General features: G+C 44.4%; 1 long non-coding RNA gene across 1 annotated transcript; it reads left to right on the plus strand.

Moving 5' to 3' along the window:
• The first annotated feature begins 1344 nt into the window (after positions 1-1344).
• On the plus strand, positions 1345-2607 carry LOC133486265 (uncharacterized). Its single transcript, XR_009790975.1, has 2 exons — positions 1345-1604; positions 2134-2607. It is a non-coding gene; the product is annotated as an uncharacterized LOC133486265 (long non-coding RNA).
• The last annotated feature ends 8394 nt before the right edge of the window (positions 2608-11001 follow it).

Consider the following 11001-nt stretch of genomic DNA (forward strand, 5'->3'; position numbering starts at 1 on the left):
TACCCTGCTGTATTTTAATGTTGGTCATGGTGGTGGTACTTTGAGATCTAAGTATATTTCTCGGTGGAATTCGGTGTAAAAGGTTTGAGAACCATTAAATTTAATATGTAAAATTTTGCTTTGCTATACTAAAACACAAGAAAGTGTGCCCTCAAAATGCCCACTGTAAAAAAACTATGTGTCAGGCCTACTGTTTCAGCCGTTGTGTGTGTGTGTGTGTGTGTGTGTGTGTGTGTGTGTCATGAGTGCTTTGCAGAGTTGACGTGTTGGAGTCCAGCAGCTGCACCTTATCTTCCTAATTATGCCCGACTGCTCTTAAGACGCTGTGGGACTCCAACTCGTCGCCAGACTATCAACGCTCTACGTCGAGTTCGTAGCCTAGCCACCTTGTCTATCTTTTGCTGCCCAAAGATCTCGGAATTTTATCTCTACCTGATTCTTGTTCTTTGTCCCCCATCTGCCCTTGCTCCCTGCAAACCAGTGCTCACCTCTTGCGGCCCACCGACAACCCGGGCTCCTACCCTGCCAGACCGGTCCTCGTTGTAACCCTTCCAATCCCGGATCTAGTTCTCAGAGTTCCTTTGTTTGCTTCTAATCTACAATAAACATTCGTTCACAAACTCACCTCCCTGTCCTCTCTGCATCTGGGCCCAACTTGCAACCTGAATCCTGACACTATGGAAATGAAAAAAAAAATAATTTCTAGCTAAAAGATATCCATTCAACAGATAAAAACTCACCTTAACTCAAAATTTGCCCAGCATATGAATATATTTGGGCTTAACTGTATGTATATTCATACACATATACACAAATAAATACATACATACATAGAATACATACATACATACATATATTAGAATCAGTTCTACACTCCATTGTTAGACACCCTTGTATGTTGTGAATCTCTCTTTCTGCATATGTAAACACAGAAGTTCTGTTATTTCACACGACTTTAGATGCAGTTCTACACCAAAAAAAGCCACCAGAAGATAAAATGCTGACCACTCGCCTGAGGTTTGATCGGCCTGTGCCACATTTGGGCCCATTTAAAGAAATGTTTCTCAACCATACGCAGCTGCTTTCCATCTAGTGGCATTTTCCTTGTCTCCCCAATGGCAGCAGCACCCGCTTCTACCCCCCCCCCCCCCCCCCCCCCCCCCCCGCCCGTTCTTCCCCCCTTCAACCACCACTATCCCTTCTTTCTTCACGTCAATCCTTGGCAGGCAAGTTTACACTCTGATTTTCAAAGCCACCCTGTTCTCCGTCAAATGTTGCGTGGCAACATCAAACGCTCTGTCGGACACAGCCTGCCTGGGATTCCAGCGTGGTGGGCGGATAATTGGAGGCAGGCCTCAGCGGATCTGGCAGATGTGTGATGAGTTTTTTCTGGAGCGTTTGTATGTGTGTGTGCTTTTTTTTTGGTGGTGAGTCGTGTGTATGTGTGGGGGTGGGAAGCAGGTTTAGAGGGAAAACATAAGGGTTTTCTTTGTTGTTGTCCCCAGGAGTGTGTTGTTGGTCCTGTGGCCAAGGCAGGGCTGTGGCAGTAAACATCGCATGCAGTCACGATATCTGGACCCAGCATATGGAATTTGATGTCAAAGGTCTGACTCACAAAGACTTTTAGCTACCGACTAAGTCGTGTCTGCCTTTTTTTACCCATTGCCCTCTTTTCTGTTACTTTAGCATGAAGCTTACTGCTTGTTTTACTTGTCTGGGGGTTAACCGCAAGTTTGGATGGAGATCAGTGTGGTTGCTGTCAAACATACAGTGATTAAAAAAACATTTTGGAATTGCCCCTTGTGCCTCAATACACCCCCACTGCAAACACAGGAATGCTGCACTTAGATTCTTAGTTTTCCTGTCCATCCATCATTGAGCAAGCATAACAGCCACCTAGACCAGTTCCTCCCAAGCTGAGGGTGGGCTTGCATTGAGTGCAAAGAGGCAGTGGGGGTGTTGGGCTCAGGAAATTGTTTGACAGAGAGGGAAATGGACAAAGGAAAAAAAGACATCCAGACAGTTCCAGGAAAAAAAGAATTAAACACAGCCCTCCCATGTTTTTGTTAGCATCCCTAGGGCACTTGCAGACAGTATTAAGTTTATTATGATTATTATTTTTTTTTTACACAGGAAGGCGGTGCAGATGTTCCTGAGAGCTGGCTTGCAGTTTCCCTGTTTTCCTTCTGCTCGTCTGTTCCCAGCTGACCAATGTTGCCAAGGTGCTCCCTTACTCGGCGCTGGCGCTTTTGTTTTTCCTATAAGAGCGAGTGCTCCAACAGGAGGGTCATCTCCAGGCCAGCTCCAAATGAGAAATAGTTGGCCGGGTGCCCTGGCGTCCGCTCAAATCCGCCCTTTTGAAAAGATTACTGTGCTGCTGCCGCCACCTCCCGTGGGCCATGCCAAATCTGCTGAGGGAAGAGGAATGTGCCGGAGGAGGGAGGGAGCCACAAAGTAGGGGGGCACATTTCATCCGACCTCTTTCCGAAAGTTTTTCTCATTACTTTTCTTCTCTCTTTCCGCCATACATTTTTTAATTTTGGGCTGCACACAGCAGATGCTTGGACTATTACAAAATAAAATCCAACTGGGTTTTTCCACTCTGTTTGACAGAGTCTACCTGAGCTACTTGCCTTCCTTAGTTTTCTTAGGCCCTCTTGTTTTAGTTTCTTGGGGACTGGTGATGAATGATCAATTGATAGTGTTAAAGCCTGTGGGTGGACTGCCACAGGCTATCTCTGCTTAGCTGCTTTGCCTGATAGGCTTCTAACTGGGGAGACTCCAATGCAGGAGCAATAAAGGTGATTTGTTGGGGCCTTGCAAGAAGCCCCAGACACTTAGAAGAGGTGTGCATGTCTCCTCTGTCACAATCAATACTACCCCACCACCTCTGGGCCTCTGTCTGACCGTTTTTACTCTTAAATAATGCATCTCTCTCTCTCTCTCTCTCTCTCTCTCTCTCTCTCTCTCTCTCTCTCTCTCTCTCTCACACACACACACACACACACACCTCCCATTCACACCAGGCGTGATTACCATTAGCCATGGCTGTGTGTTAACAATGAAATACAGCCACTGCATCTTCTGTCTTTGCCCACAAACCGCCGCCAATGGTAATGCCTGACCTAACTGAAAAATCTCACATTGAATTTTTCTGGCTCAGAGTACACACTCACCTAGTTTCAGCTGGGATTAACCTCAGAAAAGAACTATATTTAGTAGAACACTGAAGATAAAAGGCATAGCATGAGCTACAGTTGACATTCTTAATAGCTCGCCCTGAGGGGACACGTTGTATTTATGAAAAATGGTTGGCAAGGGCTGCGATTGGCTGGCCACCATGGTGTTCAGGGTGTACCCCGCCTCCTGCCCGATGATAGGTGGGATAGGCTCCAGCACGCCCGCGACCCGAGTGAGGAGAAGCGGCTCAGAAAATGGATGGATGGATGGATGGGTTGGCACTGGGCAGCATGGTGGATGACTGGTTAGCACATCTGCCTTACAGTTCTGAGGACCAGGGTTCAAATCCTGGCCCCGCCTGTGTGGAGTTTGCATGTTCTTCCCGTGCCTGCGTGGGTTTTCTCCGGGCACTCCTGTTTCCTCCCACATCCCAAAAACATGCATGCTAGGTTGATTCAAGACTCTAAATTGCCTGTAGGTGTGAATGTGAGTGTGAATGGTTGTTTGTTTATATGTGCCCTGGGATTGGCTGGCGACCAGTTCAGGGTGCACCCCGCCTCTCGCCCAAAGATAGCTGGGATAGGCTCCAGCACGCCCGCTCCCATAGTGAGGAGAAGCGGTACAGAAAATGGATGGATGGATGCATGGTTGGCTCTGTGTAAGTAATGGTATGTTAACAAGGTTTAGCACAAAAGAAAAAACCTTTCATGTATCATATGTTTCTGTTTTGCCAACATGTTGGGTAGCGGTGGGTAGAGTAGCCAAATATTGTACTCAAGTAAGAGTACTGTTACTTCAGAATAATATGACTCACGTAAAAGTAAATAGTAGTGATCCAAATATTTACTTGAGTAAGAGTAAGAAAGTACTCACTGAAAAAACTACTCAAGTAAAGTAACTTCTGATTATTATCCATCCATCCATCCATTTTCTGAGCCACTTCTCCTCAATAGGGTCGCAGGCGTGCTGGAGCCTATCCCAGCTGTCATCAGGCAGGAGGCGGGGTACACCCTGAACTGGTTGCCAGCCAATCGCAGGGCACATACAAACAAACAACCATTCGCACTCACAGTCATGCCTACGGGCAATTTAGAGTCTCCAATTAATGCCTGTTTTTGGGATGTGGGAGGAAACCGGAGTGCCCGGAGAAAACCCACACAGGCACGGGGAGAACATGCAAACTCCACTCAGGTGGGGCCGGGGATTGAACCCGGGTCCTCAGAACTGTGAGGCTGACGCTCTAACCAGTCGCCCACCGTGCCGCCACTTCTGATTATTATTATTTTTTAAATCAGAGCATGAACATCAAATAAATAATAAATGATATATGGGAGTCGACGCACACCTGCCACCATTTTAATTTTATAACTACAGAAACATGATTTGCTTTATTCACTTAAATGACTTCATGAAGAAGCTGCTGAAAAGATTGAGTGATTGTGTGTGCGTGTGCGACACCATAGGGCTAATGCTAATTTTGCCATATTGACTCCCAAAACAACAATAGAATCATCTGCAACTTACCGCAAGGTGTTTTCTCAAGTTAGAAGTGGGCTGAAATATCCAAGTTTGGGCAGTCACAATTTAAGAGCTGCATGACAAAGCTTTTGTTTTTTCAAGTCTGTAAAATAAACACAGTCGCGCGGCTGTTTCCCCCCCCCAAAATGAGTCATTTTGATTGTCTCGCGAAGGCAACGTGCTCAGTGATGTGACTGCCTTGTGTCATCTGATTGGTGAAAAATGAGTCATTTTGATTGGCTCGCGAAGGCTACATGCACGCTCATGTGACTGCCTTGTGTTGTGTGATTGGTGAATTGGAGTCAAATGACATTAGTGATCCCATTTGATTGGCGCAACGAGCGCCCTATGCGGAAGTCGAAGATGGAGTCTAATAATAGACGCGCACACGCAAGAATGAATAAATAAAAGTAGCGAACGGGATGTCGATCATTGTCACGGAGTAAAAGTATCGCCCCTTCTTCACATAAATACTCAAGTAAAAGTAAAAAGTACAGTGCTTTTAAAGTACTCTGACAGTTTATGGAAAATGTTACTTGAGTAAATGTAACGGAGTAAATGTACCGCGTTACTACCCACCTCTGCTCCTCAGATATCATTAACTGCTGATTGCTCTGGAGTGATGAGGCCTTGGTGGGTGGTCTTTATCTGAGAGTCAGGAAACAGAGCCAGACCCATAAACACTCGACTCACCACAGAGGAAACCCCCATGAGTGCCAACCCCACCCAAAGTTGCTGGAAACACTTGCCTTTCTCCAAAATGAACGGAGAAGATATAAACGGAAACCTCAAGCAAAATTTCAGCTTCTCACAGATTTTATGAGAGCAGCTGACGCGCAGACGCCCAAAGTGTGTTGAATACAACAAAGCGGCTTGGTTTAATTTGTTCCAGGAAACATCAGCGTGCAGCATGCAGGCAGAGCAGCACTATCACTGAGTCTGCTCCACGCTGACACTAAAAGAATGGCGGCATGTGTTCCTGAGTCACATCATCTGCTTAGCAACAAGCACGCCGGAGAGAGCAGGACAAAGCGACGTGATTGGGGGAGACAAGGACCCTCAGGACATCAAGTGCTATTTGCAAAGCGGTTTTCGCCTCCATTTTACAAACAAGCACTTCGCCAGAAAAGGGGTTGCATAACAGGGTTTTACACCAGTACCCCTCCTCATCTGCCCTCACTTTATTTCCATCCTTTCATACACACCCCCTTCATCTACCTAAAAGATTGCGCTATGTGCCAAAGTGTGAGTGGATGCACAGTGACTGTAGAGACCATCTGCTTTTGCACAAAACCATCGACTTCCTGCAGTCTCATTGATATAGAAAACCTTACATGTAAATCCAATTTGCTTCTATTTTTTTTTCATTCACTTTGTGCAGGCATGCATATATGTTCTTGTGTGTGCATATCAGCTGTACACACTTGTTATGTGCTCTTAACATGTTCAGATGGTTAGAGCTGTCATCCAAAATCAACCTCAAATTGACGCTCAGTGCGCTGAGTATGTTCTGATGTTTGTGTGCCTGCTAAGCCAGGGTTGAAGGGAGGATAGTCTAGAAATAGAAGCGTTTCATGAAAACATCAGAATGGGGAATCATTCTACTGTAAAGGCTAGTTTCATAATCGCCCTGGAGAAACTGAGGCTTGTCTGTTCCATTTGAGCTCCCTTTTGCACCACTTCACTTCTGCAGCTCAAATATATTTAACCTAATGTCAGTTCTGACTATTCATGCCCTCTTATCCAAGTCTTTTCCCCTGTCAGGTCATGTTTGTTATAAAATCTACTTTACCCTTTACTATGGGAGGCGCTGTTAACATCAGTGAAACAAGGTGTGGCTCTATTGAGATCTTCTACAAAAGTCTACATCGACATTTTCTTTTCACGGACCAATCCATCGGAATCAGTCTAATTTGGATGATTTTGGAAGTGATACTCTTGGTCAATTCAAGTCTTGTCAGGACAGGGCAAGTTTGTGTAAAAAAATCGACCACACAGTCATAACATCAGCCAAGTTCACTAACTTTCTGTTATTGGTACAACTTTAGATTTCCAAGGTCCTACGCAACCTGGATGGGCCCCCAGAATGGGCCCATGTTCCCAGGATCCTATGCTGCCGTGGAGGCGTTTGGTGTTCTGTTATTCCGAGGATCCTATGCCCCCTTGTAGAGTCCAGTGCTCTGAGGATGACATACTACCAAGCAGGTTCTCACGTTTCTAGTCTCCTGTGCTCCCACCATTCTGTGTGTCCATGTTTGGAGCCCTGTTCCAATGATGCTTTATCCTAAAGACCTTTGTTCTGACAGTCTCAGGTTCTTTTGTTCCCTGATTCTTGTGCTCCCAGGCAGAGCAGTATTTCCCAAGGTCCCAATGGGAGGTTCTGTGATCCTCAGTGCCTCCTCTCCTATGCTCATACGCAGGGCTCTATGTTCTCAAAGTAGTTTTTTCTCAGGATCAAAGGCATTGGCTAATGGAAATATATTCATGTTCAAATGTCATGGTTCAGAGTTGTTTTGCCTCCAGGAAGGCTAAAATACAAGCAAATAAAGACATACCCACAATAGGTTCTCAGGGTACTTTGAAAACGGTTCACGCTGGTATATTACGATACAAGTACTTCCATAGATGATGTCCCTTAAGAATTACTAAACATTATGGCACATACTGCGCTTGACTCCCCAAGCGCAAAATTTAATCACATATTTCAGTACATGAGAGAACAACTGCGTTTGACACTCAGCACTTTACACACTGCCTTATTATTATAGAGCCAGGCCAGCCAGTAAATTCCAGATGCATGTCTCTCCTGAGCTAACATAATGCCTTTTTCACAATACACACATATTGAAAATGTCAACTGTCCAATGCCAGTTAACTGCATTGTTAAAGCTGAGCTGAAAATGGGTACCGATAGACAGACACAATGGCATAAAAACAACCATCAGGAACAATGACATGGAATGGCAAGAACTTTAATGGGCTACAGAAATATTTTACAGAAATAAACTGATTGGATTCATTCATAATGCCAAATCCAGACCTGTCCCCACCCACCACTTAGCCAAACAACCTGCCAAATCAGGCCAGTCTCTGCCAGAGCACTGAATCAATGCATTTTCCGATCAATAGTCTTATTCGAGCCGCAGCTGAGTGGTGAACAAAGCAGATTAGCTGTGTCTCAACAGCATGTCTCTTCAGGCTGTAGAACACCTCACAAAAGGCCACCCATCACAAGGTCAGTGTGCTCTATGTGGACCTGCTGGTTGATGGCCCTTCGGCACATTTGATTAATAAATTCAGACTCTGGGAAACATTGATCAGCACCCCCACTTGCTTGTATCGATCATAAATCTCATTGATTTTGAATAATGCTCAACTCTGATATGGAATCTTGCTTGCATTACTACTGCTTTCCCAGTATTTGGAGAACGTCATGCAAAAGACAGACAAAAAGATCACAAGCTCTCCCTAAAAGTAGTGTACTTCTTTATAGGTCAAGGAACCATATTTGGTAGCTTAAGTCACAATGTATGCCACATGCCTAACTGTAACGTAGTAGGACCATGTGATTTTTCACAGCACTGAAATATGATAATTAATGAATCAAAACTATGTTATACATGTATATAATTTTTATAAAGATAATAATAACAATGTTTTTTATTTATTTTATAATTTTTTTTACATTCACTCAGGTTTTCTTAAGAATTGTAATCTACTGAAAAAATTGAGTTGGGTTCAATTTTTAAAAATCGAAGTATTCCAATGAGTGGCCTATAAAAGCTCAAGGGTCACTAAGTTCAGTGTGTAACTATTTGCGTGCTTTGAATCAAGCACAGTCATGTTTTCCAAAGCTGCAACATGTCTGTAGGGTCACAGCTCGGGTCACTTTTGTTCCTATTTTACACACAAGCATGTCTGACAACTTGCCAAAAGACACTCAGGACCCTGTGAGTTCACTGAGGGAATGAAAGAGGTGTATTCATGCCCTAAGGCTCTCTTAATTTGGTTACCTGGGATCCTATAAATCTTTTCAGCAAGTAATGTGCTTACACTGATTAACAAGACCATTCACTGGAGTGTACATAGCATTACCTAACAGATAATTTTTCATCCATCAAATGGAACAAAGACTGTGCAAGCACGGAGGGGGGTAAACGCTGGTGAACATTTACGCGAAAAGGACAAGATAAATAAGTGGGCTCCATGTGAAATCAGAGATGACTGTGTTTACTTTGGGGGGTGGAAATGAGACCTTGCCACGTGAGACTCCCCTGCTTAAAAGATGAATGGGCTGCTCTTTCTACATATCCAGAGAGAGATATAGGCCTCCACCACATGAATGGAAGGCTCTCTGTGCTATAGTCTGGACTGGAAACCAGTGCTAATAAGGGGAGTACTGTTCCGGTTAGTTCTGCACAAAGGCCACCTATGCCTGGGAGGCCCCTGATGAGTTGAAGGCGGGAGTGGAGTCGAGGCCAGGGGACTATGTGATGACTAAGAGGCTGTGAACGACACTGTACTTGACTGTGTGATTAATGGATGCAGCCAGCATCTTCACAGATTGGCCTTCACCCTGCACACTGAGATCAGCACCCCTCACTCCCTCCTCTTCCGATACTGCATGCAGCAGTCGGGATTTGTCTAAAAACGAGATGCATACTTTAGCATCGAGACGATTCCCTTAAGTAACTTTAACTGTCATTTGGGTATCGTTTTTACAGTTGGAGAGCCTGCAGACTGTGGATATTGATCTGAAGCCTTATGCCTTGTGTGCTGGCTCAGGGTTTATTTGCAGCCGCTATTACTGGAAATGAATCCCTTGTGCTTGTGCGATCTGGATTCAGCTGATCCAATTAAACCCTGTGAATAATTGATCTGACTGTGAAACTCAACCCTGTCACATGGGTGTGATGACATCATCATTTAAGGTTGAAAATGGACTCCTGTGCAGCTGGATTGCCTCGGGTTGTTTGCTCCACAATCGCTCCACTGTATCTGATTACCTACTGCCTATGAAGGACAAAAAGTAGAGCACGAGGACAGAAGGGGCGGTGACGCTAGCATTATCATGCTCAGCAAGACTGTACAAAGACAACCGACTCACTGATAGCGCACATGAGATGGTCACATGGTGCTCTCTGCTACGCAAAAACCACTAAAGTAGAGAGCAATAAAACAATCCTTTCATCCGGTTGTATTACTAAGATTCAAGCTACTTGAGTTAACCTAGGAAAATAATCTTTAATTCCACCCTCATGGTTCTTATTTGCCTCTTTTTTCAGGGTTAAGAGACCTGTGCTGCATTGCGTGGTACAAAGGCAAATCTTCATGTGAACCAGATGGAATCAGTGCAAGTTGATTATCTCCCTGGCCATGAAATAAGGTGAAAATAGGAGCCATCTTTGACCCCAGCCTTGGAGGAAGCTTAGATTGTAATATCTAATGAAACCCCTCCAGAGAGCTCTACTCCTACTGCTCTCCACCTTTTCATCCTGATCCACACCACAAATGAGAACAGGAGGCCGTTGAACATCGAACATCTTGTGTGAATTAGAGTCGAAGCCTTGGGCAGGGACGGGGGAGGGTGCTCTCGATGACTCCTTGATTTCTCACGAAGGAAGGAAAGGGTGTGGGCTCCTCTGTCTTCTGCTGACACTCATGCTGCAAACATTTTGCTACGTTGCCATTCCGGCCGGATCTGCTCACGATGAACTCACTGGTCTGATGAAATCGGTTGTTGTTGACCACGTGGACCAACAGTCATCATGTGTCACTGTGCAATCTCTCGTTTCGTAAGTGGTGTCATGGCTCTCTGCCTGTGGAAAGTCTTTGAACTCATCACTTGTGTGTGAGTCAATGTGTCCACATGCAGCTTTACTTTACATGCCTTGTCACTGGACGAAATACCCGAACACTTCAGATAAATCAGATTTTGTTGTTGTTGTTTGAGTTGTTTGTTTCATTCATTTGTCTACTACATTTGCTGTTCAGGGTCACAGGTGCGCTGGAGTCTGTCCCAGTTTAATTTTTTTAATTATTATTTATTAGTTGAGAAAGTAAATGACAGAAGCAAGTGACAAAAGACTATGCCTCACCAGATAGATCCAACATTGAACCGTTGTAAAGGATTCTTCTAACATAACACAATGAGATGGTAATTTTACACATGAACATTTTCTATCAAAATGTAAACAAAACTGTCTGACACAACTTCTTCCTCTTTTACTACTTTTATGCGTCATTTCAAGATCAAATACAATTTGACTTAATTAATTACATTGAAGTCTGGGTATGAATAAT

The sequence above is a fragment of the Phyllopteryx taeniolatus genome, chromosome 11 (genome assembly GCF_024500385.1).
Source record: "Phyllopteryx taeniolatus isolate TA_2022b chromosome 11, UOR_Ptae_1.2, whole genome shotgun sequence".
NCBI lineage: Eukaryota > Metazoa > Chordata > Actinopteri > Syngnathiformes > Syngnathidae > Phyllopteryx > Phyllopteryx taeniolatus.